This window comes from Bubalus kerabau, chromosome 6 (genome assembly GCF_029407905.1).
Source record: "Bubalus kerabau isolate K-KA32 ecotype Philippines breed swamp buffalo chromosome 6, PCC_UOA_SB_1v2, whole genome shotgun sequence".
Lineage (NCBI taxonomy): Eukaryota > Metazoa > Chordata > Mammalia > Artiodactyla > Bovidae > Bubalus > Bubalus kerabau.
Window position 1 is genome coordinate 329,022 of NC_073629.1, and position 25,400 is coordinate 354,421.

The window sequence follows — 25,400 nt, forward strand, 5'->3', positions numbered from 1 at the left end:
CTTCCCCTCGAGACGAGGCCTGACTCCCCGGGGGAGCCTGGAATGCAACCCCAAGATCCCTGCCTTCCCTGGAGAGGAATATTAGGCCCCAGACACACGCCTAAGTGAGGTCTCTTCGGCCCTGCAGTGACTCGAGCGCAACCCCCAGCTTTCCCTCGCAACCCGAGGGGAAGATTGGGCTTCCCAGGGCCAACCCAAGGGGAAGGCTGAGATCCCCGTCGTAACTCGAGAATCCCGCCACAACTCGAGAAAAACCACGTGGTTCCCACCTCTTGGCAAGATGAGGCCATTGCCCGCCACGGCGTCTCAAGGGAAGTCCCCTGTTCTGCCCTGAAGGGCGAAACGGGACTTGACAGCCTTCCTGCGACCCCAAAAAGTCCCCCGACACGCCGGGTTCCCCCGAGGGGAACACCGAGGGTCCCGGCACCGCTTCCTCCGAGCCCCTTCTCCCCTCCTGATCGTGACAGGAGAGGCGATTCCCCTGCGTGGACTGGAAGGGGTTCCCGGCCTTCCCGGGGCACCTCAGGATGAGGCCGGTCTCACGAGGAAATTCGAGACGAGCCACGTGGGTGGTGCCACATGCCGAACGCCCCCGATTCCCCGGTCCGCTCTTGAGAAGGACCCGAGGCCCGGACCCCTCTTCGAAGGCAACCCTGTGGGTGAAGGCACAACACGAAGGGGCACTGCCTCCCCCGTGCATCGTCCGCAAAGACCCGCGGGTTCCACACACAGCTCGACGAGGGGCCTGAGACCCCCTGAGCAACTCGAGAGGCCAGCGGGGTTCCCTTCCTCAGACAAGACGAGGCCTGACTCTCCTGTCCCAACTCTGCAGGGACCCTGCGGTCGGAGTCCGAAACGGAGAGGAAACCTGAGGTTCCTACCTCCCTTCGAGGTGAGGCCCTCTTCCGTTGCGCCAGACCCAGCGGAGTCCCGAGGGGCCTCGCCACCTCCACAGGATCCCTCGCCTCTCAGAGGCAGCCTGGGAAGTTCCCTAAGGTCCCCGGCAGAAGGCGAGGGAAACGATGGTTTCCCGCCGCCCCCCCGAGAAAGACCTCGAGATTCCTTCTTCAACGCGTCTCGAGGCCCTAGTCCCCTCCCGTGACTCGAGAGCCAGGACGCGCTCCCCCTCGCCACGGCATGGAGACCTGACTTCCCTGGCGCCGCACGAGAGGCTCCCTGAGATCCTCGTCGTGCCACGGGAGAAAACCCACACGGGTGCCGCAACTCGAGGAAACCCCTGAGACGCCCCCGTCCTCGCGAGCTGAGGGCCTTCTTTTCCTGCATGGCCTGGAGAGCAATCCCGGGTCCTCTCTCCAAACGGAAGAGGAGGCTGGACTCCCTTGAGGTTTATCAGGGGGCTCCAAGAGACCCGCGTCTCGACTCGAGAGGAGAGCGGAGTCCTTGGCTTCCCCTCAAGACGAGGCCTGACTCCCCGGGGGAGCCTGGAATGCAACCCCGAGATCCCTGCCTTCCCTGGAGAGGAATATTAGGTCCCGCACACACGCCTAGGTGAGGTCTCTTCGGCCCTGCAGTGACCCGAGCGCAACCCCCAGCTTTCCCTCGCAACTCGAGGGGAAGATTGGGCTTCCCAGGGCCAACCCAAGAGGAAGCCTGAGATCCCCGTCGTAACTCGAGAATCCCGCCGCAACTCGAGAAAAACCACGTGGTTCCCATCTCTTGGCAAGATGAGGCCCCTGCCCGCGACGGCGTCTCAAGGGAAGTCCCCTGTTCCGCCCTGAAGGGCGCAACGGTCCCTGACAGCCTTCCTGCGGCCCCCAAAAGTTCCCCGACAGGCCGGGTTCCCTCGAGGGGAACACCGAGGGTCCCGGCACCGCTTCCTCTGAGGCCCTTCTGCCCTCCTGATCGCGACAGGAGAGTCGATTCCCCTGCGTGGCCTGGAAGGGGTTCCCGGCCTTCCTGGCGCACCTCAGGAGTAGGCCGGTCTCACGAGGAAATTCGAGACGAGCCACGTGGGTGGGGCAACATGCCGAACGCCCCCGATTCCCCGGTCCGCTCTTGAGAAGGACCCGAGGCCCGGACCCCTCTTCGAAGGCAACCCTGTGGGTGAAGGCACAAGACGAAGGGGCACTGCCACCCCGTGCATCGTCCGCAAAGACCCGCGGGTTCCACACACAGCTCGACGAGGGGCCTGAGACCCCCTGAGCAACTCGAGAGGCCAGCGGGGTTCCCTTCCTCAGACAAGACGAGGCCTGACTCTCCTGTCCCAACTCTGCAGGGACCCTGCGGTCGGAGTCCGAAACGGAGAGGAAACCTGAGGTTCCTGCCTCCCTTCGAGGTGAGGCCCTCTTCCGTTGCGCCAGACCCAGTGGAGTCCCGAGGGGCCCCGCCACCTCCACAGGATCCCTCGCCTCTCAGAGGCAGCCTGGGAAGTTCCCTCAGGTCCCCGGCAGAAGTCGAGGGAAACGAGGGTTTCCCGCCGCCACCCGAGAAAGAACTCAAGAGTCCTTCTTCAAAGTGTCTTGAGGCCCTAGTCCCCTCTCTGGACTAGAGAGAAATGACGTGCTCTGCCTCGCCTCGCGCATGGAGACCTGGCTTCCCTGGCGCCGCACAGAGAGGCTCCCTGAGATCCTCGTCCTGCCTCGTGAGAAAACCCCCACGGGTGCCGCAGCTCGAGGAAACCCCTGAGACGCCCCAGTCCTGTCGATGTGAGGGCCTTCTTTTCCTGCCTGGCCTGGAGAGAAATCCCGAGTCCTCTCTCCAAACTGAAGTGGAGGCTTGACTCCCTTGAGGCCGCTCAGTGGGCTCCAAGAGATATCCGTCGCGACTCGAGAGGAGAGTGGAGTCATTTGCTTCCACTCGAGACGAGGCCTGACTCCCCGGGTGAGTCTGGAATGCAACCCTGAGATCCCTGTCGCCCCTGGAGAGGAACATTAGATCCTGGACACAAGCCAAGATGAGGTCTCTTTTTCCCTGCAGTGACTCGTGCACAATCCCCAGCTCTCCCTCGCAACTCGAATTGAAGATTGGACATCCCTGGGCCAACACAAGAGGAAGCCTGAAATCCCCGTCGTAACTCGAGAATCCCGCCATAACTCGAGAAAAACCAAGTGGTTGCCCCATCATCGCAATATGAGGCACTTTCCCGCTACAGCGTCTCAGAGTAGTCCCACGTTCATTCTTGAAGTGCGAAACAGTACTTGGCACCCTTGATGCGACCCCAAAAGTTCCCCAACATACCGGTCTCACTTGAGGGGAACACCAAAGTTCCCGGCACCATTTCTTTTGAGCGCCTTCTCCCCTCCTGATCACGACAGGAGGGTCGATTCCCCTGCTTTGTCTGCAAGGGTTTCCCGACCTTAACGGCGCACCTCAGGATGATGCTGGTCTCACGAAGAAGTTCGAGACGTAGCCTCGTGGGTGGTGCCACATGCCGAAAGACTCCGATTGCCCGGTCCGCTCTTGATAAGAACCCGATGCCTGGACACCCCTTAGGAGGCAACCCTGTGGATGAAGGCACAACACGAAGGGGCACAGACACACCCGTGCATCGTCCGGAAAAACCTACAGGTTCCACACACAGCTGGACACGTGGTCTCTCACCCCATGCACAACTCGAGAGGCAAGCTGAGTTCCATTCTCCACACAGGACGAGGCCTGACTCTCCTGTCCCAAATCTGCTGGGACCCTGCAATCTGAATCAGAAATGGAGAGGAACCCTGAGGTTCCTGCCTCAACTCGAGATGAGGCCCTCTTCCATAGCACCAAAACCACTGGAGTGCCGAGAGGTCCCTCCAACCCACAGTGTCCCTGACTTCTCAGAAGCACCCTGACAAGCTCCCTGAGATCTCCGGCACAAGTCGATGGAACCCAGGGTTTCCTGCCGCAACCCGAGAAAGACTGGATAGTCCTTCTTTGATGCGTCTTGAGGCCCGATTCCCCTACCATGTCTCAAGAGCAATGAAGCGCTCCCAGTACCCACGCGCATGGAGACTTAACTTCCCTGGCACCTCACGAGAGGCTCCCTGAGGTCCCCGTCGTACCTCGTGAGAAACCCCACACTGGCGCCGCAGCTCGAGAAAACCCACGAGACGCCCCCGTTATCGTGAGATGAGGGCCATCATTAACTGCATGGCCTGGAGGGCAATCCCCAGTCTTCTCTCCAAACTCCGCGGGAGGCTTGACTCACTAAGGCTACTCAGTGCGCTCAATAGTTACCCGTCGCGAGTCAAGAGGAAAGCGGAGTACTTTGCTTCCCCTAGAAACAAGGCCGGACTTCCTGGGTGAGTCTGGAATGCCACCCCGAGATCCCTGTCACCCCTGGAGAGGAATATTCGGTCCTGGACACAAGCCTAGATATGGTCTATTTTGGCCCGCAGTGACTCGAGTGGGATCCCAGCTCACCCTCGCAACTCGAATGGAAGATTGGACTTCCATGGGCCAACACAGGAGGAAATCTGAATTCCCCGTCGAAACTCGAGACTCCCGCTGCAATGCGAGAAAAACCACGTGGTTCACTCGTCATCCCAAGATGAGGCCCTGGCCCGCTACAGCATCTCAAGTGAAGTCCCAGGTTCCGTCTTGAAGTGCGAAATGCTACTTTTCACCCTTGATGTAAACCCAAAAGTTCCCCGACACACCGTTCTCACCGAGGGGAACACCGAAGTTCCCGGCACCACTTCATCTGATCACTTTCTCCCCTCCTGATCACGACAGGAGGGTAAATTCCCCTGCTTTGTCTGGAAGGAGTTCCCGCCCATCCCAGCGCACCTAAGGATGAGGCCTTTCTCAGGAGGAAATTCGAGACGTAGCCTCGTGGGTGGTGCCACATGCCGAAAGACCCCGATTGTGCGGTCCGCTCTGGATAAGAACCCAATGCCCAGACACCACTTCGAAGGCAACCCTGTGGATGAAGGCACAACAGAAGGGTTACTAAAACTCCTGTGCATCGTCCAGAAAAACCCGCAGGTTCTACACACAGCTCGACAAGTGGAATGTCACCCTGTGAACAACTCGATAGGCAAGCGGAGTTCGATTCCTCCACACAAGACGAGGCCTGACTCTCCTGTCCCAACTCTTCAGGGACCCTGCCATCCGAGTCAGAAATGGAGAGGAAACCTGAGGTTCCTGCCTCCACTCGAGATGAGGCCCTCTTCCATTGCACCAAACCCAGATGAGTCGCGAGAGGCCCCTCCCAACTCCACAGTATCCCTGAATTCTCAGAGGCACCTTGAGAATCTACCTGAGGTCACCGGCACAAGTCAAGGGAACCCAGGGTTTCCTGCTGCGACCCGAGAAAGACCTTGAGAGTCCTTCGGCGCGTCTTGAGGCCCGATTCCCCTACCATGACTCGAGAACAAAGACCCGCTCCCCATCGCCATGCACATGGAGACCTGACTTCCCTGACGCCTGAAGAGAGTCTCCCTGAGCTCCCCATCGTACCTCTTCAGAAACCCCATTCAGGCACCGCAGCTCGAGAAAACCCACGATACGCCCCCGTCATCACGAGATGAGGGACTTCTTTCCTGCCTGGCATGGAGAGCAAAACCGAGTCCTCTCTCCAGACTCCACGGGAGGCTTGACTCTCTTTAGGCCTCTCAGTTGGCTCCAAGAGATACCTGTCAGGACTTGAAGGGAGAGCGGAGTCCTTTGCTTCCCCTCGAGACGAGGCCTGACTTCCCGTGTGAGTCTGGAATGCAACCCCGAGTTCCTGTCACACCTGGAGAGGAAAACTCGGTCCTGGACACAAGCCTAGATGAGGTCTATTTTGCACTGCAGTTACTAGAGAGCAATCGCCAGCTCTCCCTCGCAAATCAAATGGAAGATTGGACTTCCCTGGGCCAATACAATTGGAAGCCTGAATTCGACATCGTAACTCGAGAATCCCGCCGAAACTCGAGAAAATCCACGTGGTTCCCCCATCAGCGCTAGATGAGGCCCTTGCCCGCTACAGCAACTCAAGAGAAGTCCCACGTTCTGTCTTGAAGTGCGAAACGGTACTTGGCACCCTTGATGCAATCTCAAAATTCCCCGACATACTGGTCTCACTCGAAAGGAACACCGAGGTTCCCGGAACCACTTCATTTGAGCTCCTTCTCCCCTCGTGATCGCGACAGGAGTGTCGATTCCCCTACTATGTGTGGAAGGGGTTCCCGACCTTTCCGGCGCGCCTAAGGATGAGGCAGGTCTCACGAGGAAATTCGAGACATAGCCTCGTGGGTGGTGCCACAAGCCGAAAGACCCCGATTTACCGGTCTGCTCTTGATAAGAACGTGATGCCCTGACACCTTTACGAAGGAAAACCTGTGGATGAAAGCACAACACGAAGGGGCACTGACACCCCCATGCATCATCCAGAAAAACCCGCAGGTTACAAACACAGTTCGACAAGTGGTCTGTCACCCCGTGAACAACTCGAGAGGCAAGTGGAGTTCCATTCCTCCACACAAGACGAGACCTGATTTTCTGTACCAACTCTGCAGGGAAACTGCGATCCGAGTCAGTACCGGCGCCAGGAAACCCAGGAGAGGAAACATGAGGTTCCTGCCTCCACTCGAGATGAGGCTCTCATCCATTGCACCAAACCCAGTGGAGTCCCGAGAGGCCCCTCCCAACTCCACAGTACCCCTGACTTCTCAGAGGCACCCGGAGAAGCTCCATGAGGTCACCGGCACATGTCAAGGGAACCCAGGGTTTCCTGCCACAATGCGAAAAAGACCTCAAGAGTCCTTTTTCAACGTGTCTTGAAGCCCGAATCTGCTTCCATGGCTCTATAGAAATGACATGCACGCCCTCGCCACGCACATGGAGACCTGACTTCCCTGGCGCCATAAGAGAGGCTCCCTGAGCTCCCCGTCGTACCTCGTGAGAAACCCCACACTGATGCCGCAGCTCGAGAAAACTCACCATACGCCCCTGTCATCGCTAGATGAGGGCCTTCTTTTCCTGCATGGCCTGGAGAGGAATCCCGAATCCTCTTTCCAAACTCCACAGGAGGCTTGACTCCCTTTAGGCCATTTAGTGGGCTCCAAGAGATACCCGTCGCGACTCGAGAGGAGAATGGAGTCCTTTGCTTCCCCTCGAGACAAGGCCTGACTCACCAGGTGGGTCTGGAATGCAACCCCGAGGTCCCTGTCTCCCCTGGAGAGGAACATTAGGTCCTGGAAACAAGCCTAGATGAGGTCTCTTTTGCCCTTCTGTAACTCGAGAGCAATCCCCCGCTCTCCCTAACAACTCGAATGGAAGATTGGACTTCCCTGGGCCAACACAAGAGGAAGCCTGAATTCCCCTTCGTAACTCGAGAATCCCGCCGCAACTCGAGAAAAAGCACTTGGTTCCCTCGTCATCGCAAGATGAGGCCCTTGCCCACTACAGCTTCTCAAGAAAAGTCCCACGTTCTGTCTTGAAATGCGAAACGATACTTGACACCCTTGATGTGACCCCAAAAGTTCCCCGAAATATCGGTCTCACTCGAGGTGAACACCAAGGTTCCCGGCACCAGTTTATCTGAGCCCCTTCTCCCCTCCTGTTCGTGATAGGAGGGTCACTTCCCCTGCTTTGTTTGTAAGGGGTTCCCGACCTTCACAGGGCACTTCAGGATGAGGCCGGTCTCACGAGGAAATTCGAGACGTAGCTCGCGGGTGGTGCCACATGCCAAAAGACTATGATTTCCCGGTACGCTCTTGATAAGAACCCGATGCCTGGACACCTCTTCGAAGGCAACCCTGTGGATGAAGGCACAACACAAAGGGGCACTGACACCCTCGTGCATCGTCCGGAAAAACCCGCAGGTTCCACATACAGCTCAACAAGTGGCTTGTCACACCTGAAGAACTCGAGAGGCAAGTGGGGTTTCATTCCTCTACACAAGACGAGGCCTGACTCTCCTGTCCCAACTCTGCAGGGACTTTGCGATCCGAATCAGACCAGCGCCAGTGAAGTCACGAGAGGAACGCTGAGGTTCCTGCCTCCACTCGAGATTAGGACCTCTTCCATTGCACGAAACCCAGTGGAGTCCCGAGAGACGCGTCCCAGCTCCACAGTATCCCTGACTTCTCAGAGGCACCCTGAGAAGCTCCCTGAGGTCACCAGCACAATTCGAGTGAACCCAGGGTTTACTGCCGCCACCATAGAAAGAACTCAAGAGTCCTTCTTCAACGCGTTTTGAGGCCTGATTCCCCTACCATGACTCGAGAGCAATGACGCGCTCCCTCTGCTACACTCACGAAGCCCTGACTTCCCTGGCGCCACACGAGAGGCTCCCTGAGCTCCCCGTCATACCTCGTGAGAAACCCAACACTGGCGCCTCAGATAGAGAAAACCCACGATATGCCCCCGTTTTCGCGACATGACGGCCTTCTTTTCTAGCATGGCCTGGAGAGCAATCCCGAGTCCTCTCTCCAAACTCCACAGTAGGCTTGACTCCCTTTTGGTCACTCAGTGGACTCCAAGACATACCCGTCGCGACTCGAGAGGAGAGCGGAGTCTTTTCCTTCCACTCGAGGCGAGGCCTGACTCCTTGGGTGAGTCTGATATGCGAACCGGAGATCCCTGTCGCCCCTGGAGAGAAATATTAGGTCCTGGACACAAGCCTAGATGAGGTCTCTTTTTTCCTGCAGTGACTCGAGAGCAATCCCCAACTCTCCCTCGCAACTCGAATGGAAGACTGGACTTCCCTGGGCCAACAGAAGAGGAAGCCTGAATTTCCCATTGTAACTCAAGAATCCCACCAGAACTCGAGAAAAACCACGTCGTTCCCTCTTCATCACAAGATGCGGCCATTGCCGCTACAGCATCTCAAAAGAAGTCTTACGTTCCATCTTGAAGTGCGATATGGTACTTGTCACCTTTGATGCGACACCAAAAGTTCCCCAACACACTGGTCTCACTGGAGGGGAACACCGAGGTTCCCGGCATCACCTCATCTGTGCCCCTTCTCCCCTCCTGATCGCACACAAGACGAGGCCTGACTCACCTCTCCCAACTATGCAGGGGGCTGCGATCGGAATCAGAAATGGAGAGGAACCCTGAGGTTCCTGCCTCCCCTCGAGATGAGGCCCCCTTCCATTTCACCAAACCCAGTGGAGTCCCGAGAGGTCTTTCCCAACTCCACAGTATCCCTGACTTCTCAGAGGCACCCGGAGAATCTCCCTGAGGTCACCGGCACAAGTCAAGGGAACCCAGGTATTCTTGCCAAGACCCGAGAGAGATCTTGAGAGTCCTTCTTCAACGCATCTAGAGGCCTGATTCCCTTACCATGACTCGAGAGCAATGACGCGCTCCCCCTCGCCACACGCATCGAGACCTAACTTCCCTGGCGCCACACAAGAGGCTCCCTGAGCTCCCCGTCGTACCTCCTGAGAAACCAACACAGGCGCTGCAGCTCGGTAAAACCACCGAGACCCCGCCGTCAACGTGAGATGAGGGCCTTCTTTTCCTGCATGTCCTGGAGTGCAATCCCGAGTCCTCTCTCCAAACTCCAGAGGAGGCTTGACTCCCTTTAGTCCACTCAGTGGGCTCCAAGAAATACCCGTCGCGACTCGAGAAGAGAGAGAAGTCCTTTTTTTCCCCTCAAGACGACGCCTGACTCCCGGGTGAGTCTGGAATGCAACCCCAAGATCCCAGTCATCCCTTGAGAGGAACATTAGGTCCTAGACACAAGCCTGGATGAGGTCTCGTTTGCCCTGCAGTGACTCGAGCGCAACCCCCAGCTCTCCCTCACAACTCGAATGGAAGATTGGGCTTCCCTGGGCCAACACAAGAGGAAGCCAGAAATCCCCTTCGTAACTCGAGAATCCCGCCGCAACTCGAGATAAACCACGTGTTTCCAACGTCATCCCAAGATGAGGCCCTTGCTGCTATGGCGTCTCAAGAAAAGAACCACGTTCCGTCTTGAAGTGCGAAACGGTACTTTGCACCCTTGATGCAACACCAAATGTTCCCAGACACGCCGGTCTCACTCGACAGGAACACCGAGGTTCCCACAGCACTTCATCTGAGCACCTTCTCCCCTCCTGTTCGAGACAGGAGGGTCTATTCCCCTGCTTTGTTTGGAAGGGGTTCCCCACATTCCCGGCCCACCTCAGGATGAGGCCGGTCTCACGAGGAAATTCAAGACGTAGCATCGTGGGTGGTGTCACATGCCGAAATGCCCTGATTTCCCGGCCCACTCTTGAGAAGAACCCGATGCCCGGACACCTCTTCGAAGGCAACCCTGTGGACGAAGGCACAAATTGAAGGGTCACTGACACTCCCGTGCATCATTTGGTAAAAGCCGCAGGTTCCACACACAGCTCGACAAGAGGCCTGTCATCCCATGAACAACTCGAGAGGCAAGCAGAGTTCCATTCCTCCACTCAAGACGAGGCCTGACTCTCCGGTCCCAACTCTGAAGGGACCCTGCGATCAGAGTCCGAAATGGAGACGAACCCTGAGGTTCCTGCCTCCACTCGAGATGAGGCCCTCTTCTATTGCACCAAACCCAGTGGAGTCCCGAGAGGGCCCTCCCAACTCCAGGGTATCCCTGACTTCTCAGAGGCACACTGAGAAGCTCCCTGAGGCCACCGGCACTAGCTGAGGGAACCCAGGTTTTACTGCCGTGACCCAAGAAACACCTTGAAAGTCCTTCTTTAACGGTTCTTGAGGCCCGATACACCTACCATGACTCTAGAGCAATGACGGGCTCCCCCTCGCAATGCGCATGGAGACCTGACTTCCCAAGCGCCACGTGAGAAGCTCCCTGAGCTCCCCGTAGTACCTCATGAGAAACGCCACACTGGCGCTGCAGCTCGAGAAAAGCCACGAGACGCCCCCTTCATCGCGAGATGATGGCCTTCTTTTCCTGCATGGCCTGGAGAGCAATCCCGAATCCTCTCTCCAAACTCCACAGGAGGCTTGACTTCCTTTAGGCCACTAAGTGGGCTCCAAGAGATACCTGTCACAACTCGAGAGGAGAGCGGAGTCCTTTGCTTCCCCTCGAGACAAGGACTGACTCCCCGGGTGCATCAGGAAAGCAACCCCGAGATCCCTGTCCCCCCTGGAGACGAACATTATGTCCTGGACACAAGCCTAGATAAGGTCTCTTTTGCCCTGCAGTGACTCAAGCGCAATCCCCAGCTCTCCCGGACAACTCGAATGGAAGACTGGACTTCCCTGGGCCAACACAAGAGGAAGCCTGAATTTCCTGACCTAACTCGAGAATCCCACCACAACTCGAGAAAAACGACGTGGTTAACCCGTCACCACAAGATGAGGCCCTTGCCAGCTACAGCATCTCAAGAGAAGTCTCACGTTCCATCTTGAAGTTTGAAACAGTACTTAGCACCTTTGATGCGACCCCAAAAGATCCCCGACATCCCAGTTTTACTCGAGGGGAACATCGAGGTTCCCGGCACCACTTCATCTGAGCCCCTTCTCCCCTCCTGATCGGGACAAGAGGGTCGATTCACTTGCTTTGTCTGAAAGGGTTACCGACCTTCCTGGTGCACCTCAGGTTGAGGTCCATCTAAAGAAGAAATTCGAGACGTAGGCTTGTGGGTGGTGCCACATGCCGAAAGACCCTGATTTCCTGGTCTGCTCTTGATAAGAACCTGAAGGCTGGATACCTCTTCGAAGGCAACCCTGTGTATGAAGGCAAAAAACGAAGGGGAACTGACACCCCCATGCATCGTCCGGATAAAACCGCAGGTTCCACACACAGCTCGACAAGTGGCCTGTAATTCGGTGAACAACTCGAGAGTCCAACGGAGTTCCATTCCTCCACACAAGACGAGGCCTGACTCTCCTGTCCTAACTCTGTAGGGACTCTGTGTTCAGAGTCAGAAATGGAGAGCAACCCTGAGGTTCCTGCTTCAAATCGAGATGAGGCCCTCTTCTGACAAGGTCCAGCCTCGGCTGGTCCAGGGTTTTCGAAGGGGAGACAGAGTAGGCGACCTATTGATTTATTTATCAAAGATATAAAGAGTAATAGAATGAGGATAGCTCAGTAGGAAAATTTAGTGGAGAAAAGAAGCTGAGTAGCTTGGTTTATGCGGAAAATCAGTATAACCCGTGACACCAGGTTAGCTCTGACCACGGAGGCCGCAGGCTCCCTCTCGAATAGCGAAAAGTGCCCCACCTTAGACACCTTCTCAAGTGGTCTTCGAAGCCCAGGCAAATAAATGGTCACAGAGGATATCCGCGCTCCAGATGGACACTCATCTGAAAATTGAGGGGAAGAACGACATTAGGAGACTAAGCGTTGGCAATCAAGGCCCGTAGCTTTATTTTCAACAGGGTTTTTATACCCTAAGTTACACATAGAGGATAATGGGGATGCAAAGTCAGCAGCCTTTGATCCTTATCAAAAACCAGGGTTTCCTTCCTGTAAATGTATCGTATACAAATGGTTTAGGTGATTTACATCATCTTCTAGCCAGAACTCCTATTAACATTTTATGACTCTTGACAAAGACTTATCAACCATAAGACTTATTTTCTCTAAGAGTAATTATTTTAAGGTTTGGCCCCATCTTTCGAAGATAAAATTGCATTCCTATAGGGCAGATATGTAATGGGTTTACAACAAAGGAAAGAATTTATTACCTTAAGGGTCTAAAGTTAGTAACACCAAGGCCACTACTTATTTTTTCTACCTACCAAATATATTAATTAATACACACTCAAGGATACAATTCAGGGGATGTGGAAACTTGGCAACAAGCATTGGCTCATCAATGAAATCTTTTACTAGTTTTATTCTGACAGTTTCTAACTCTCTGAGAGGCTCTAAGCTATTTGAATATCTTAAGCTTCCCGTGCCTCTCGAGGCCCGGAGACTGTAAACAATTGTATGCATTGCTGTAGGAGACCGGGTAAACTTGTCAGGCGAGTTAGAGAGCCATCTGACGTGTTTGGATTTAAACACTCCTAATTGCCCAGGAGCTTTATTAATTGGAGCTGTAAGTTAGCTCTTTGACAGAGAGTGAGATGGTGGTGGGGGACAGCCCCCAGGAAAGTCAGAGGTGAGAGCACAAAGCAATAAAGTAGGCAGACTCTGCTTTTGGGGGGTAGATGCTCAAGAATATCCGGAAGGACTCCCGAGGCTCGATCCCGCCTTTGTGTATGCCGAGACTCTTTCCTCATGACCTTTGACACGAGTGGAATGTCTCTCGCTGGCTCCCAGCATCTCCCCGTTTTTTATTTCTTAAAACAGCCAGATGTAGCTCAGTCGCGAGCCTCTGAATACTCTGCCGAAGAATCCTGACAATACAAGGAAGAATGATTATGAGAAGCAGAATTAAAGCAGCCACCGCAGCATAGATAAAGACATTAGACAGAATATTCTTTCCTGAGATGTAGTTAGGGAAAGTGTGGAAGAAATCATTTGCTGTTCCAGCAGCAGTAAAATCTAATCGGGAGTGCTCCATGCTTGCTATTTGATAGTGAATTTTCCCTACGTCTCAACCAATGTCAGAGCTGTTCCAGATACCTGAAATATGGTTTTTAATCTTTTCCCATTCAAAATCTGTCTCATTTACTTTCAGGGGTGTTACACATATCCACCGATAGTCAGCATGACAAGACAATGCCATTTTCACCTTTAAAGCCTGCAATTCAGTCCCAATATGTATTACTGCTTCCTCTAGGGCGTCTACCCTCATTTCTAATTTTCTCTCTATAGCTTCCTGTGTTGCCAATGTTAAAGAAACATTTTTGGACATAGAATCAACATATTGAGCAGTATGTACTTGTTGAGTCAATGATATTGCTGCCACAGTAACAGAAGTGATTGCACTTATCAAAGCTGCTGTTCCCAAGATAAGTAAGCCCACAAACCATCGTGTTTGCATTAAATTCTGTAGTTGTTGTAATACAGCAAGACCATAATTCAATAAGTGGTTACATCATAAGATAAGGTGGATGTTGTAGCATTACAAAGGAGCAAACATTATATTGAGGGTTTAAACAAGATGAACCAGGGAGCAGCTGTAGGCGTCAGCCCGGGGGAGCAGTGTCCCCAGCATCAGGAGGCAGAACGCGAGCGGCAGGCTGTGGGCCAAGGCGCCTATGGCGGGCGGAGGGGCAGGATTCGTAGTTTAGGGCTAGCCACCACCGCTTGGGCTCAGGGCGGTCCCCTCTTGCTGGTGGGGCCACGCTGGTCTGGACGGCACTCCACGGGCGCGCTTTCCTCTCTGGCCCTCACTCGCTGCACAGACTTCTTTGCTCTAGGTCACGGGGTGCAGCGAGGAGGGTGCGAGGCGCTGCTGGTGGCACGGAGGCGAGAGCTGGCTGGGGGAGGGGGAGCGAGCGAGTGCGCGTGCCGTGAACCTGGTCTTTGGGGAATGTGACATGACGAATTTGTCTGAGATCCAAACTGGAGAATCTGCATTCTGTAGAAATATACAAGCATACCCTCTCCCACAAGTTAGCAACACATCTGGCCTTTTTCACTCTCCCGTAAGGAGGCCTTTTTACTTGACCAGGGGCCGAGTCGTAGCCTGTAATTCAGGCATCTAGTGTCTCATCATTGTAGTCTGCCCCTGTGTGTTTACGTTTAAGTGATTAATTACAATTGGAACATAACTTCACTATTTGTCTAGCTGTTTCCCTATGGATATGTTAATTTAGGTCTAATGTTTAGTTTAGGTCTCTGTATAAATTTAAGTAATAAATGTATAACCTCCTTATCTCATTTTGGTATACAGGTATACAGATATACCTAAATGCAAAATGCATTTATATATGTATTTATATATGGCAACAAGTATAAAGTTATTGACATATAATATATATAAATCAATATACTTGAATTAATCTTTATAATTAATATATTAATTAATATATATTACAGCAATACAACACATACACAGCTAATACCAACCAACACAAACCAATATACTGTAATAATACATGTCACACATTTATAATTATACAGTATACAGAACATATATCATCACAGCACATCAATCCATACCAATTAATATCAGCCACACACACATTATATTACTGCCATATATATTTAATTATACAGTATATATATATGTGTGTGTATATAGTATACATATTAATTTATATACAAATTAATTAAGTATAGATCTATAAATAGAATTAGGTATACCTTTATTATATTTTATTTATACCCATACCTAATTAGGCAAACTGTAATTAGGCAAATACATTTATATTATGTATTTATAACAATATATAAAGCATTGTTAAATGTACCACCTGTACAGCATCTCCACCCCACATACCACTTTCTCTAATCCCACCAACTCATTTTCAGTATTATGTGTTGGCCAGGAGCTGGGCCAGTCTTTCCCAGCAATGTTAAGAGACGTCTGTTCCTGTGTCTAATAGCCCTGGTGTTTTATTCTCTTGAAGTAAAAGATCTTTTAAAGGCCATGGAACTGTAATTTCCTGCACCCAAAAGGCTAGATCACTAGATCCAAATGTTTTGTGGCTCTTAGCTTGAGAAGTCAAGTTTTTCCTTGTCTGATAGTAAGGTAAAAGTAAAAGCTGTGTTACTCTTTGACCTTTATTAATTTGTACAGTTTTGATAGGCAGTGAGATCAAGACTTTAATTTCTCAATATCATCAGAATCTACTACGCCACGCACCAGTGAAATTTCTTTTCTTTCTTTTTTTTTATTTAATTTTTTTTTTAAAAAAGCGAGCTACGCCCCAGGACAAATCTTACAATGTCCTCAGATAGGGGGCCAGCCACTCCGGTTGGAATTGGAGTAAGCAGCACATCAGGGGTTAATATTGTTATTAAATCTCCTTGCCTTTTCGCTTTTCTCCTAGCCTGGGTGAGACCCCCCTGAGGGAGTTTTCTCCAAGGAGCACGCTCTGCATATTGTGTACTAAAAGCTCCTTTGTTTAAAAAACTTTTTATCTTCCTCAGTCTTAGGCAACACTTTGGGAGGCTTTGGGGGCAAAGTGGGGAACTCCTGGGTCCTGGGAGGCACAATCGAAGGCGGTGGCAGTCGCCTTAAATCAGAAAGTGGTGGATAAGTTTTTTAAAGGTTTGCGCAGAGGGGGAGGGAGCTCGCCAGGGCTCTCGGCCGCAGCGTCCTGTAAGCCCTCTCCTTCCTCGGGAGGTAGACCACTTTCTCCCTCCTTTTTTTTTTTTTTTCAATGGCAGAAAATATGATCTGTGCAGTAAATGGAGACTCACCACCATCCACCTCTATAGCCTCGCCCATAGGCTATTTAACAGCCTCATGACAGAGGTCCAGGACATTTCTAATCATATTCCACAGTCAATAAATATTTGTCTATTCTTAGATGCAGAGAAATCCATTTTTAATTTTTTTTTAATTTTAGAGAATATTTTTATTTATTTTGTAACCTCTTTACCCTGGCTAAACTGCAGAGGGGACTAGAAAATAAGCCTCAAGGTGAGGATCGAGTTCATCCTTGGGACTAGAGAAAATTCTTCTCCAGGAAACTCCTAGCGGTGGCCCTTTACCCCGACATGGAGGAGGAGGCATAGGGGGATGGGAGCGTCCCGAAGTTTTCCTCTTCTGTTCCGGAGATCCTTTAACTGTTTGGTAACTAAATCTTACGAACTGTCTGATCGGGGATGTTTCCCTCAACCTCCTAGGAGCGGATGGTCTGATTAGGGATGTTTTCTTAAACTTTTAGGAGCATCTTTAGCTAAAAAAACAAACAAACAAACAAAAAAACAATCCTCATCAGAATGGCATCGAGCTGCTGTTTCCTCTAAACCTTTTTCAAATTGAGGGGAGAGCTGATCTTTCTTTTCATCCCTATCTTTTACATGCTCATTGGCAGTCATAGCAGCTAGCCATTCATTTAGCTGTCGATAGCTAGGTATAGCCTCTTCATTTTCACTTTGCTTTATAACAGGTACCTTTTCAGATTTGCTTTTTTGTTTAACAGGTACTTTTCCAACTTTACTTTCCTCTTTAACAGGTACCTTTTCAAATTCATGAGCTGGATCTAAAACATCTCTAGTCATATTCCACAGAGGAAAGGTGTAAGTAGGGATTTTTTCCAAACCTTGCTGAGCACAATAAGCTCTTAGCTGTTTTCCTAGTTTTTTCAAGATATCTAGGTTAACAGTGCCTTGTTGTAGAAACCAAGGGCAGTGGTCTTGTACAAATGTAAAAAATGATTGAATGGAAGATTTTTTAACCTTGATTCTTCTTTTACTTAATAACTGTAAAATTACTCCTATAAAGAGCTGTCTTTCATTTGATTCAGTGTTGCCCATGTCAGAAACTTAAGGATAGTAAAAGATTTTGCTTTTAGCTATCTAAAGATTAGGCCTTTTTTGTCAGCCTTTTTAGAAACCGTTTTTTCTCTCTAACTCTTCAACACTTCCCACTCCTCTCGCCCTGTCTATTCTACAGGGGGATCTGCAGCCCCCTAAGTGGGATCCTATCTGTCCCGAAAACTGAACACTGGGGGAATGGGGTTGGGGATTTACCTTCGAAATGCCTGTCTCGGGCGCCACCTGCAGAGGTCCAGCCCCAGCTGATCCAGGGTATTCGAAGGGAAGATGGAGTAGGCGACCTATTTATTTATTTATTTATTCATCAAAGATATAAAGAGTAATAGAATGAGGATAGCTCAGTAGGAAAATTCAGTGGAGAAAGCAGCTGAGTAGCTTGGTTTACACGGAAAATCAATATAACCCGTGACACCAGGTTAGCTCTGACCACGGAGGCTGCAAGTGCCCTCTAGAATAGAGGAAGGTGCCCCACCTTAGACACCTTATCGAGTGGGTCTTCAAAGCCCAGGCAAATAAATGGTCGCAGAGGATATCCGCGCTCCAGATGGACACTCATCTGAAAATTGAGGGGAATAATGACATGGGGAGACCAAGCGTTGGTGAGCAAGGCCCGTAGCTTTATTTTCAACACGGGTTTTAATACCCTAAGTTACACATAGAGGATAATAGGGGATGCAAAGTCAGCAGTCTTTAATCCTTATCAAAAACCAGGGTTTCTTTTCTGCAGATTTGTCGTATAAAAATGGTTTAGATGATTTACATCATCTTCTGGCCAGAAGACCTATTAACATTTTATGACTCTTGACAAAGACTTATCAACCATAAGAGTTATTTTCTCTAAGAGTAATTGTTTAAGGTTTGGCGCCATCTGTCGAAGATAAATTTGCATTCCTATAGGGCGGATGTGTAATGGGTTTACAACAAAGAAAAGAATTTATTACCTTAAGGGTCTAAAGTTACTAACATCAAGGCCACTACTTATTTTTTCTACATACCAACTATATTAATTAACACACATTCAAGGATACAATTCAGGGGATGTGGAAACTTGGCAAAAAGCATTGGTTCATCAATGAAATCTTTTACTAGTTTTGTTCTGACAGTTTCTAACTCTCTGAGAGGCTCTAAGCTATTTGAATATCTTAAACTTCCCGTGCGTCTCGAGGCTTGGAGACTGTACACAATCATATGCATAGCTCTAGGAGACCGGGTAAACTTGTCAGGCGAGTTAGAAAACCATCTGAGGGGTTTGGATTTAAACACTACTAATTGCACAGGAACATTATTAGTTGGAGCTGTAAGTTAGCTCTTTGACAGAGAGAGTGAGATGGTGGTGGGGGACATCCCCAGTAATGTCAGAGGTGAGAGAACAAAGCAATAAGAAGGCAGACTTTGGTTTTTGGGGGTAGATGCTGAAGAATATACGGGGGAACTCCCGGAGGCTCGATCCCGCCTTTGCGTATGCCGAGACTCTTTCCTCATGACATTTGTCACGAGTGGAATGTCTCTCGCTGGCTCCCGGCAATCTTCCATTGCACCAAACGCAGTGGAGTCCCTAGAGGCCCCTCCCAACACCACAGTATCAGTGTCTTCTCAGAGGCACCCTGAGCAACTCCCTGAGGTCACTGGCACAAGTCGAGGGAACACAGGGTATCCTGCCGCAATTCGAGAAAGACCTCAAGAGTCCGTCTTCAACGCGTCTTGAGGCCGGATTCCCCTACCATGACTCGAGAGCAATGACACGATCCCCCTCGCCTTGTGCATGGACACCTGACTTCCCTGGCGCCACATGAGAGGCTCCCTGAGCTCCCCGTCGTACCTCGTGAGAAACCCCACACTGGCGCCGCAGCTCGGGAAAACCCACGAGACGCCACCGTCATCGCGAGATTGGGGACTTCTTTTCCCGCCTGACCTGGAGAGCAATCCCTGGTCCTCTCTACAAACTTCACAGGAGGCTTTACTCCCTTTAGGCCACTCAATGGGCTCCAAGAGATACCTGTCGCGACTTGAGAGGAGAGCAGAGTACTTTGTTTCCCCTCGAGACGAGGCCTTACCCCGGGTGAGTCTGGAATGCAACCCCGAGATCCCTGTTGCCCCTGGAGAGGAACTTTATGTCCTGGACAAAAGCCTAGATGAGGTCTATTTTGCCCTACAGTGACTCGAGAGAAACACCCATCTCTCCCTCGCAATTCGAATGGAAGATTGGTCTTCACTGGGCCAACACAAGAGGAAGTCTGAATTTCCCGTTGTAACTCGAGAATCCCGCCGCAACTCTTAAAAATCACGTGGCTCCCCATTCATCACAATATGAGGCCTTTGCCCGCTACAGAGTCTCAAGAGAAGTCCCATGTTTCGTCATAAAGTTCGAAATGCTACTTGGCACCCTTGATGCGACCCCAAAAGTTCCCCAATATACCGGTCTCACTCCAAGGGAACACCGAAGTTCCTGGCACCACTTCATTTGAGCCCCTTCTCCCCTCCTGATCATGGCAGGAAGGTCGATTCCCCTGCTTTGTCTAGAAGGGGTTCCCGACCTTCATGGAGCACCTCAGGATGAGGCCAGTCTCACAAAGAAATTCGAGACGTAGCCTCGTGTTGGTGCCACAAGCCGAAAGACCCCGATTTCTCGGTCTGCTCTTAATAAGAACCCGATGCCCGGACACCTCTCCTAAGGCAACCCTGTGGAGGAAGGCACTACACGAGGGGGCATTGGCAACCCTGTTCATCGTCCAGAAAATCCCACAGGATCCACATACAGCTCCACAACTGGCCTGTCACCCCTTAAACAACGAGAGAGGCAAGCGGAGTTCCCTTCCTCAGACAAGACGAGGCCTGAGTATCCAATCCCAACTCTGCAGGCACGCTTCGATCTGAGTCAGAAATGGAGAGGAAACCTGAGGTTCCTGCCTCAACCCGAGATGAGGCCCTCTTCCATTAAAACAAACCCAGTGGAGTCCCGAGAGGCCCCTCCCATCTCCACAGTATCCCTGACTTCTCATATGCATTCTGAGAAGCTCCTTGAGGCCACGGGCAAAAGTCGAGGGAAACAAGGGTTTCCTGCCACAACCGAAGAAAGACCTCAAGAGTCCTTCTTCAATGCATCTTGAGGTCAGATTCCCCTACCATGGCTCGAGAGCAATAACGCGCTCCCCCTTGCCACACACATGGAGACCTGACTTCCCTGGCGCCACACGAGAGGCTCCTTGAGCTCCCCGTCGTACCTTGTGTGAAACCCCACACTGGCGCCGCAGCTCGAGAAAACCCACAAGACCCCTCCGTCATCGCGAGATGAGGGCCATCTTTTCCTGCATGGCCTGGAGAGCAGTCCCAAGTCCTCTCTCCAAACTTCACAGGAGGCTTGACTCCCTTTAGGCCGCAAAGTGGGCTCCAAGATGTGCCCATCGAGACTCGAAAGGAGAGCGGAGTCCTTTGCTTCCCTTAGACACAAGGCCTGACTCCCTGGGTGAGTCTGGAATGCAAACCTGAGATCCCTGTGTCCCTTGGAGAGGAACATTAGGTGCTGGACACAAGCCTAGATGAGGTCTCCTTTGCCCTGCAGTGACTCGAGCACAACCCCCAGCTCTCCCTCGCAACTCGAATGGATGATTGGACTTCCCTGGCCCAACACAAGAGGAAGCCTGAAATCCCCGTCATAACTCGAGAATCCCTCCACAACTCGAGAAAAACCACGTGGCTCCCCCGTCATCGCAAGATGAGGCCCTTGGCCGCTACAGCGTATCAAGAGAAGTCCCACGTTCCATCCTGAAGTACAAAACGGTACTTGGCACCCTTGATGCGACCCCCAAAGTTCCCTGACATACCGGTCTCACTCGAGGGAAACACCAAAGTTCACGGCACCACTTCCTGTGAGCCCCTTCACCCCTCCTGATCACGACAGGAGGGTCGATTCCAATGCTTTGTCTGCAAGGGGTTCCCGACGTTCCCCGCGAACCTCTGGATGAGGCCGGTCTCATGAGGAAATTCGAAAAGTAGCCTCATGGTTGGTGCCATATGCTGAAAGATCCCGAATTCCCGGTCCACTCTAGATAAGAACCTGACGCCCGGACATCTCTTCGAAGGCAACCCTGTGGATGAAGGCACAACACGAAGGGACACTGACATCCCCATGCATCGTCTGGAAAAACCCACCGATTCCACTCACAGCTCCAAATGTGGACTGTCACCCCGTTAACAACTCGAGAGGCAAGTGAAGTTGCATTCCTTCACAGAAGACGAGGCCTTACTCTCCTGTCCCAACTCTTCAGGGACCCTGCGATCGGAGTCAGAAATGGAGAGGAACCCTGAGGTTCCTGCCTCAACTAGAGAAGAGGCCCTCTTCCATTGAACCAAACTCAGTGGTGTCCCGAGAGGCCCCTCCCAACACCACAGTATCCCTGAATTCTCAGAGGCTCCCTGAGAAGCTACCTGAGGTCACTGGCACAAGTCGAGGGAGCCCAGAGTTTCCTGAAGTAACCCGAGAAAGACTTGGAGAGTCCTTTTTCAACGTCTCTTGATGCCCGATTCCCCTACCATGACTCCAGAGCAAGGACGCGCTCCCCTCGCCACAAGCAGGAAAACTGACTTCCCTAGTACCACACAAGAGGCTCCCTGAGTACCCCATCGTACCTCGTGAGAAAACCCACAGTGGCGTCGCAGTTCGAGAAAAACCACAAGATGCCCCCGTCAAGGAGAGATGGGGGCCTTCTTTTCCTGCCTGACCTGGAGAGCAGTCCCTGGTCCTCTCTCCAAACTTCACAGGAGGATTGACTCCCTTTAGGCCACTCAGTTGGGTCCAAGAAATACCCGGCACGACTCGAGAGGAGAGCGGAGTCCTTTGCTTCCCTCGAGACGAGGCCTGACTCCCGGGTGAGTTTGGAATGCAACCCCGAGATCCCTGTCGCCCCTGGAGAGGAACATTATGTTCTAGACACAAGCCCAGATGAGGTCTATTTTGCCCTACAGTGACTCGAGAGCAACCTCCATCTCTCCCTCACAATTCGAATGGAAGATTGGTCTTCCCACGGTCAACACAAGAGGACGTCTGAATTTCCCGTCGTAACTCGAGAAACCAGCCTCAACTCTTAAAAACCATGTGGTTCCCCCTTCATCGCAATATGAGGCCCTTGCCCTCTAGAGACTCAAGAGAAGTCCCACGTTCCATCTTAAAGTTCGAAATGCTACTTGGCACCCTTGATGCGACCCCAAAGTTCCCCAACATACTGGTCTCACTCCAGGGGAACACCGAAGTTCCCGGCATCTCCAGGGAAGTCCCATGTTCCGTCCTTAAGTGCGAAACGGTACTTGACACCACTGATGCGACCGCAAAAGTTCCCCAACACGCTGGGTTCCCTGGAGGGGAACATTGAGGGGCTCGGCACCACTTCATCTGAGCCCCTTCTCCCCTCCTGATCGCGACACAAGAGTCGATTCCCCTGCTTTGTCCGGAAGGGGTTCCCGGCCTTCCTGGCGCACCTCAGGATGAGGCCGGTCTCAGGAGGAAATTCGAGACTAGCCACGTGTGTGGTGCCACGTGCGGAACGACCCCGATTTTCCGGTCCACTCTTGATAAGAACCCGATGCCCGGACCCCTCTTCGAAAGCAACCCTGTGGGGGAAGGCACAACACGAAGGGGCACTGACACCCCCATGCATCATCCGGAAAAACCTGCAGGATCTACACACAGCTCGACAAGGGGCCTGAGACTCCCGGAACAACTCGGGAGGCAACCGGAATTCCATTCCTCAGACAAGACGAGGCCTGACTCTCCTATCCCAACACTGCAGGGACCGTGCAGTCGGAGTCAGAATCGGAGAGGAAGCCTGAGGTTCCTGCCTCCCCTCGAGGTGAGGCCCTCTTCCATTGCGCCGAAACCAGCGGAGTCCCGAGAGGCCCTGCCAACTCCACAGCATCCCTCACCTCTCAGAGGCACCCTGGGAAGCTCCCTCAGATCCCCGGAAGAAGTTGAGGGAAACGAGGGTTTCCCGCCGCCACCCGAGAAAGACCTCGAGAGTCCTTCTTCAATGCGTCTTCAGGCCCTAGTCCCTTCCCATGACTCAAGAGTGATGACCAGCTCCCCCTCGCCATGCGCATGGAGACCTGACTTCCCTGGCGCCGCATGAGAGGCTCCCTTAGGTCTTCGTCATGCCTCGTGAGAAAACCCCCACGGGCACCGCAGCTCGAGGAAACCCATGAGACGCCCCCGTCATCGCGAGATGAGGGCCTTCTTTTCCTACCTGGCCTGGAGAGCAATACCGAGTTCTCTCTCCAAACTGAAGAGGAGGCTCGACACCCTTGAGTCCACTCAGTGGGCTCCAAGAGATCCGTATCGCGACTTGAGAGGAGAGCGAAGTCCCTTGCTTCCCCTCGAGACGAGGGCTGACTCCCCGGGGGAGTCTGGAATGGAACACCGAGATCCCTGTTTTCCCTTGAGAGGAATATTAAAACCTGGACACACGCCTCGATGAGGTCTCTTTGGCCCTGTAGTGACTCGAGCACAAGCCCCCAGCTTTCCCTCACAACTCGAATTGAAGATTGGGCTTCCCAGGGCCAACACAAGAGGAAGCCTGAAATCCCCGTCGTAATTCGAGAATCCTGACGCAACTCGAGAAAAATGACGTGGTTCCAACATCTTCACAGGATGAGGCCCTTGCCCGCTACAGCGTCTCCAGGGAAGTCCCATGTTCCGTCCTGAAATGCTAAACGGTACTTGGCTCCCTTGATGCGACCCCAAAAGTTCCCTGAAACGCCGGGTTCCCTCGAGGGGAACACCGAGGGTCCCGGCACCACTTCATCTGAGCCCCATCTCCCCTCCTGATCGCGACAGGAGAGTCGATTCCCCTGCTTTGTGTGGAAGGTTTTCCCGGCCTTCTCAGCGCACCTCAGGATGAGGCTAGTCTCACGAGGAAATTCGAGATGAGCCACGAGGGTGGTGCCACACGCCGAACGGACCCGATTTCCCGGTCCACTCTTGAAATGAACTCGATGCCCGGACACCTCTTTGAAGGCAACCCTGTGGGGGAAGGCACAACACGAAGGGGCACAGCCACCCCCGTGCATCGTCCGGAAACACCCGCAGGTTCCACACACAGCTCAACAAGGGGCCTGAGACCCACTGAACGACTCGAGAGGCAAGTGGAGTTCCATTCCTCAGACAAGATGAGGCCTGACTCTCCTGTCCCAACTCTGCAGGGACCCTGCGGTCGGAGTCAGAAATGAAGAGGAAGCCTGAGGTTCCTGCCTCCAATCGAGATGAGGCCCTCTTTCATTTCGTCAAACCTAGCAGAGTCCCGAGAGGCCCGTCCAACTCCTCAGTATCCCTCACCTCTCAGAGGCACCTGGGAAGTTCCCTAAGGTCCCTGGTAGAGGTCGAGGGAAATGAGTGTTTCCCGCCCCAACCCAAGAAAGACCTCGAGAGTCCTTCTTCAATGCGTCTCGAGGCCCTAGTCCCTCCCATGACTCGAGAGCAATGACGCGATCTGCCTGGCCACACGCAGGGAGGCCTGACTTCTCTGGTGCTGCACGAGAGGCTCCCTGAGCTCCCCATCATATCTCGTGAGAAACCCCACACTAGCGCCGCAGCTCGAGAAAACCCATGAGACGCCCCCGTCATCACGAGAGGAGAGTCATCTTTAACTGCATGGCATGCAGATCAAGCGTGAACCTTCTGTCCAAGCTACACAGGACGCTTGACTCCCTTTAGGCCACTCAGTGGGCTCCAAGAGTTATGCGTCGCGACTCGAGAGGATAGTGGAGTCCTTTGCTTTCACTCGAGACTAGGCGTGACCCACCGGGTGAGACTGGAATGTGACCCCGATATCCCTGTCGCCCCTGGAGAGGAACATTACGTCCTGGAACCAAGCCTAGATGAGGACTCTTTGCCCTGAAGTGACTCGAGAGCAACCCCCAGCTCTCTCTGACAAGTTGAATGGAAGATTGGACTTCCTGGGCCAACACAAGAGGAAGCCTGAATTCCCTGTCGTAACTCGAGAAACGCGCCTCAACTCGAGAAAAACCACGCGTTTCCTCGTCATCGCAATATGAGGCCCTTGCCCGCTACAGCATCTCCATAGAATTCCCACGTTCCGTCTTGAAGGGCGAAACTGTACTTGGCACCCTTGATGCGACCTCAAAAGTGCCGCGACATACCGGTCTCACTCGAGGGGACCACCGAGGTTCCCGGCACCACTTCATCTGAGCCCCT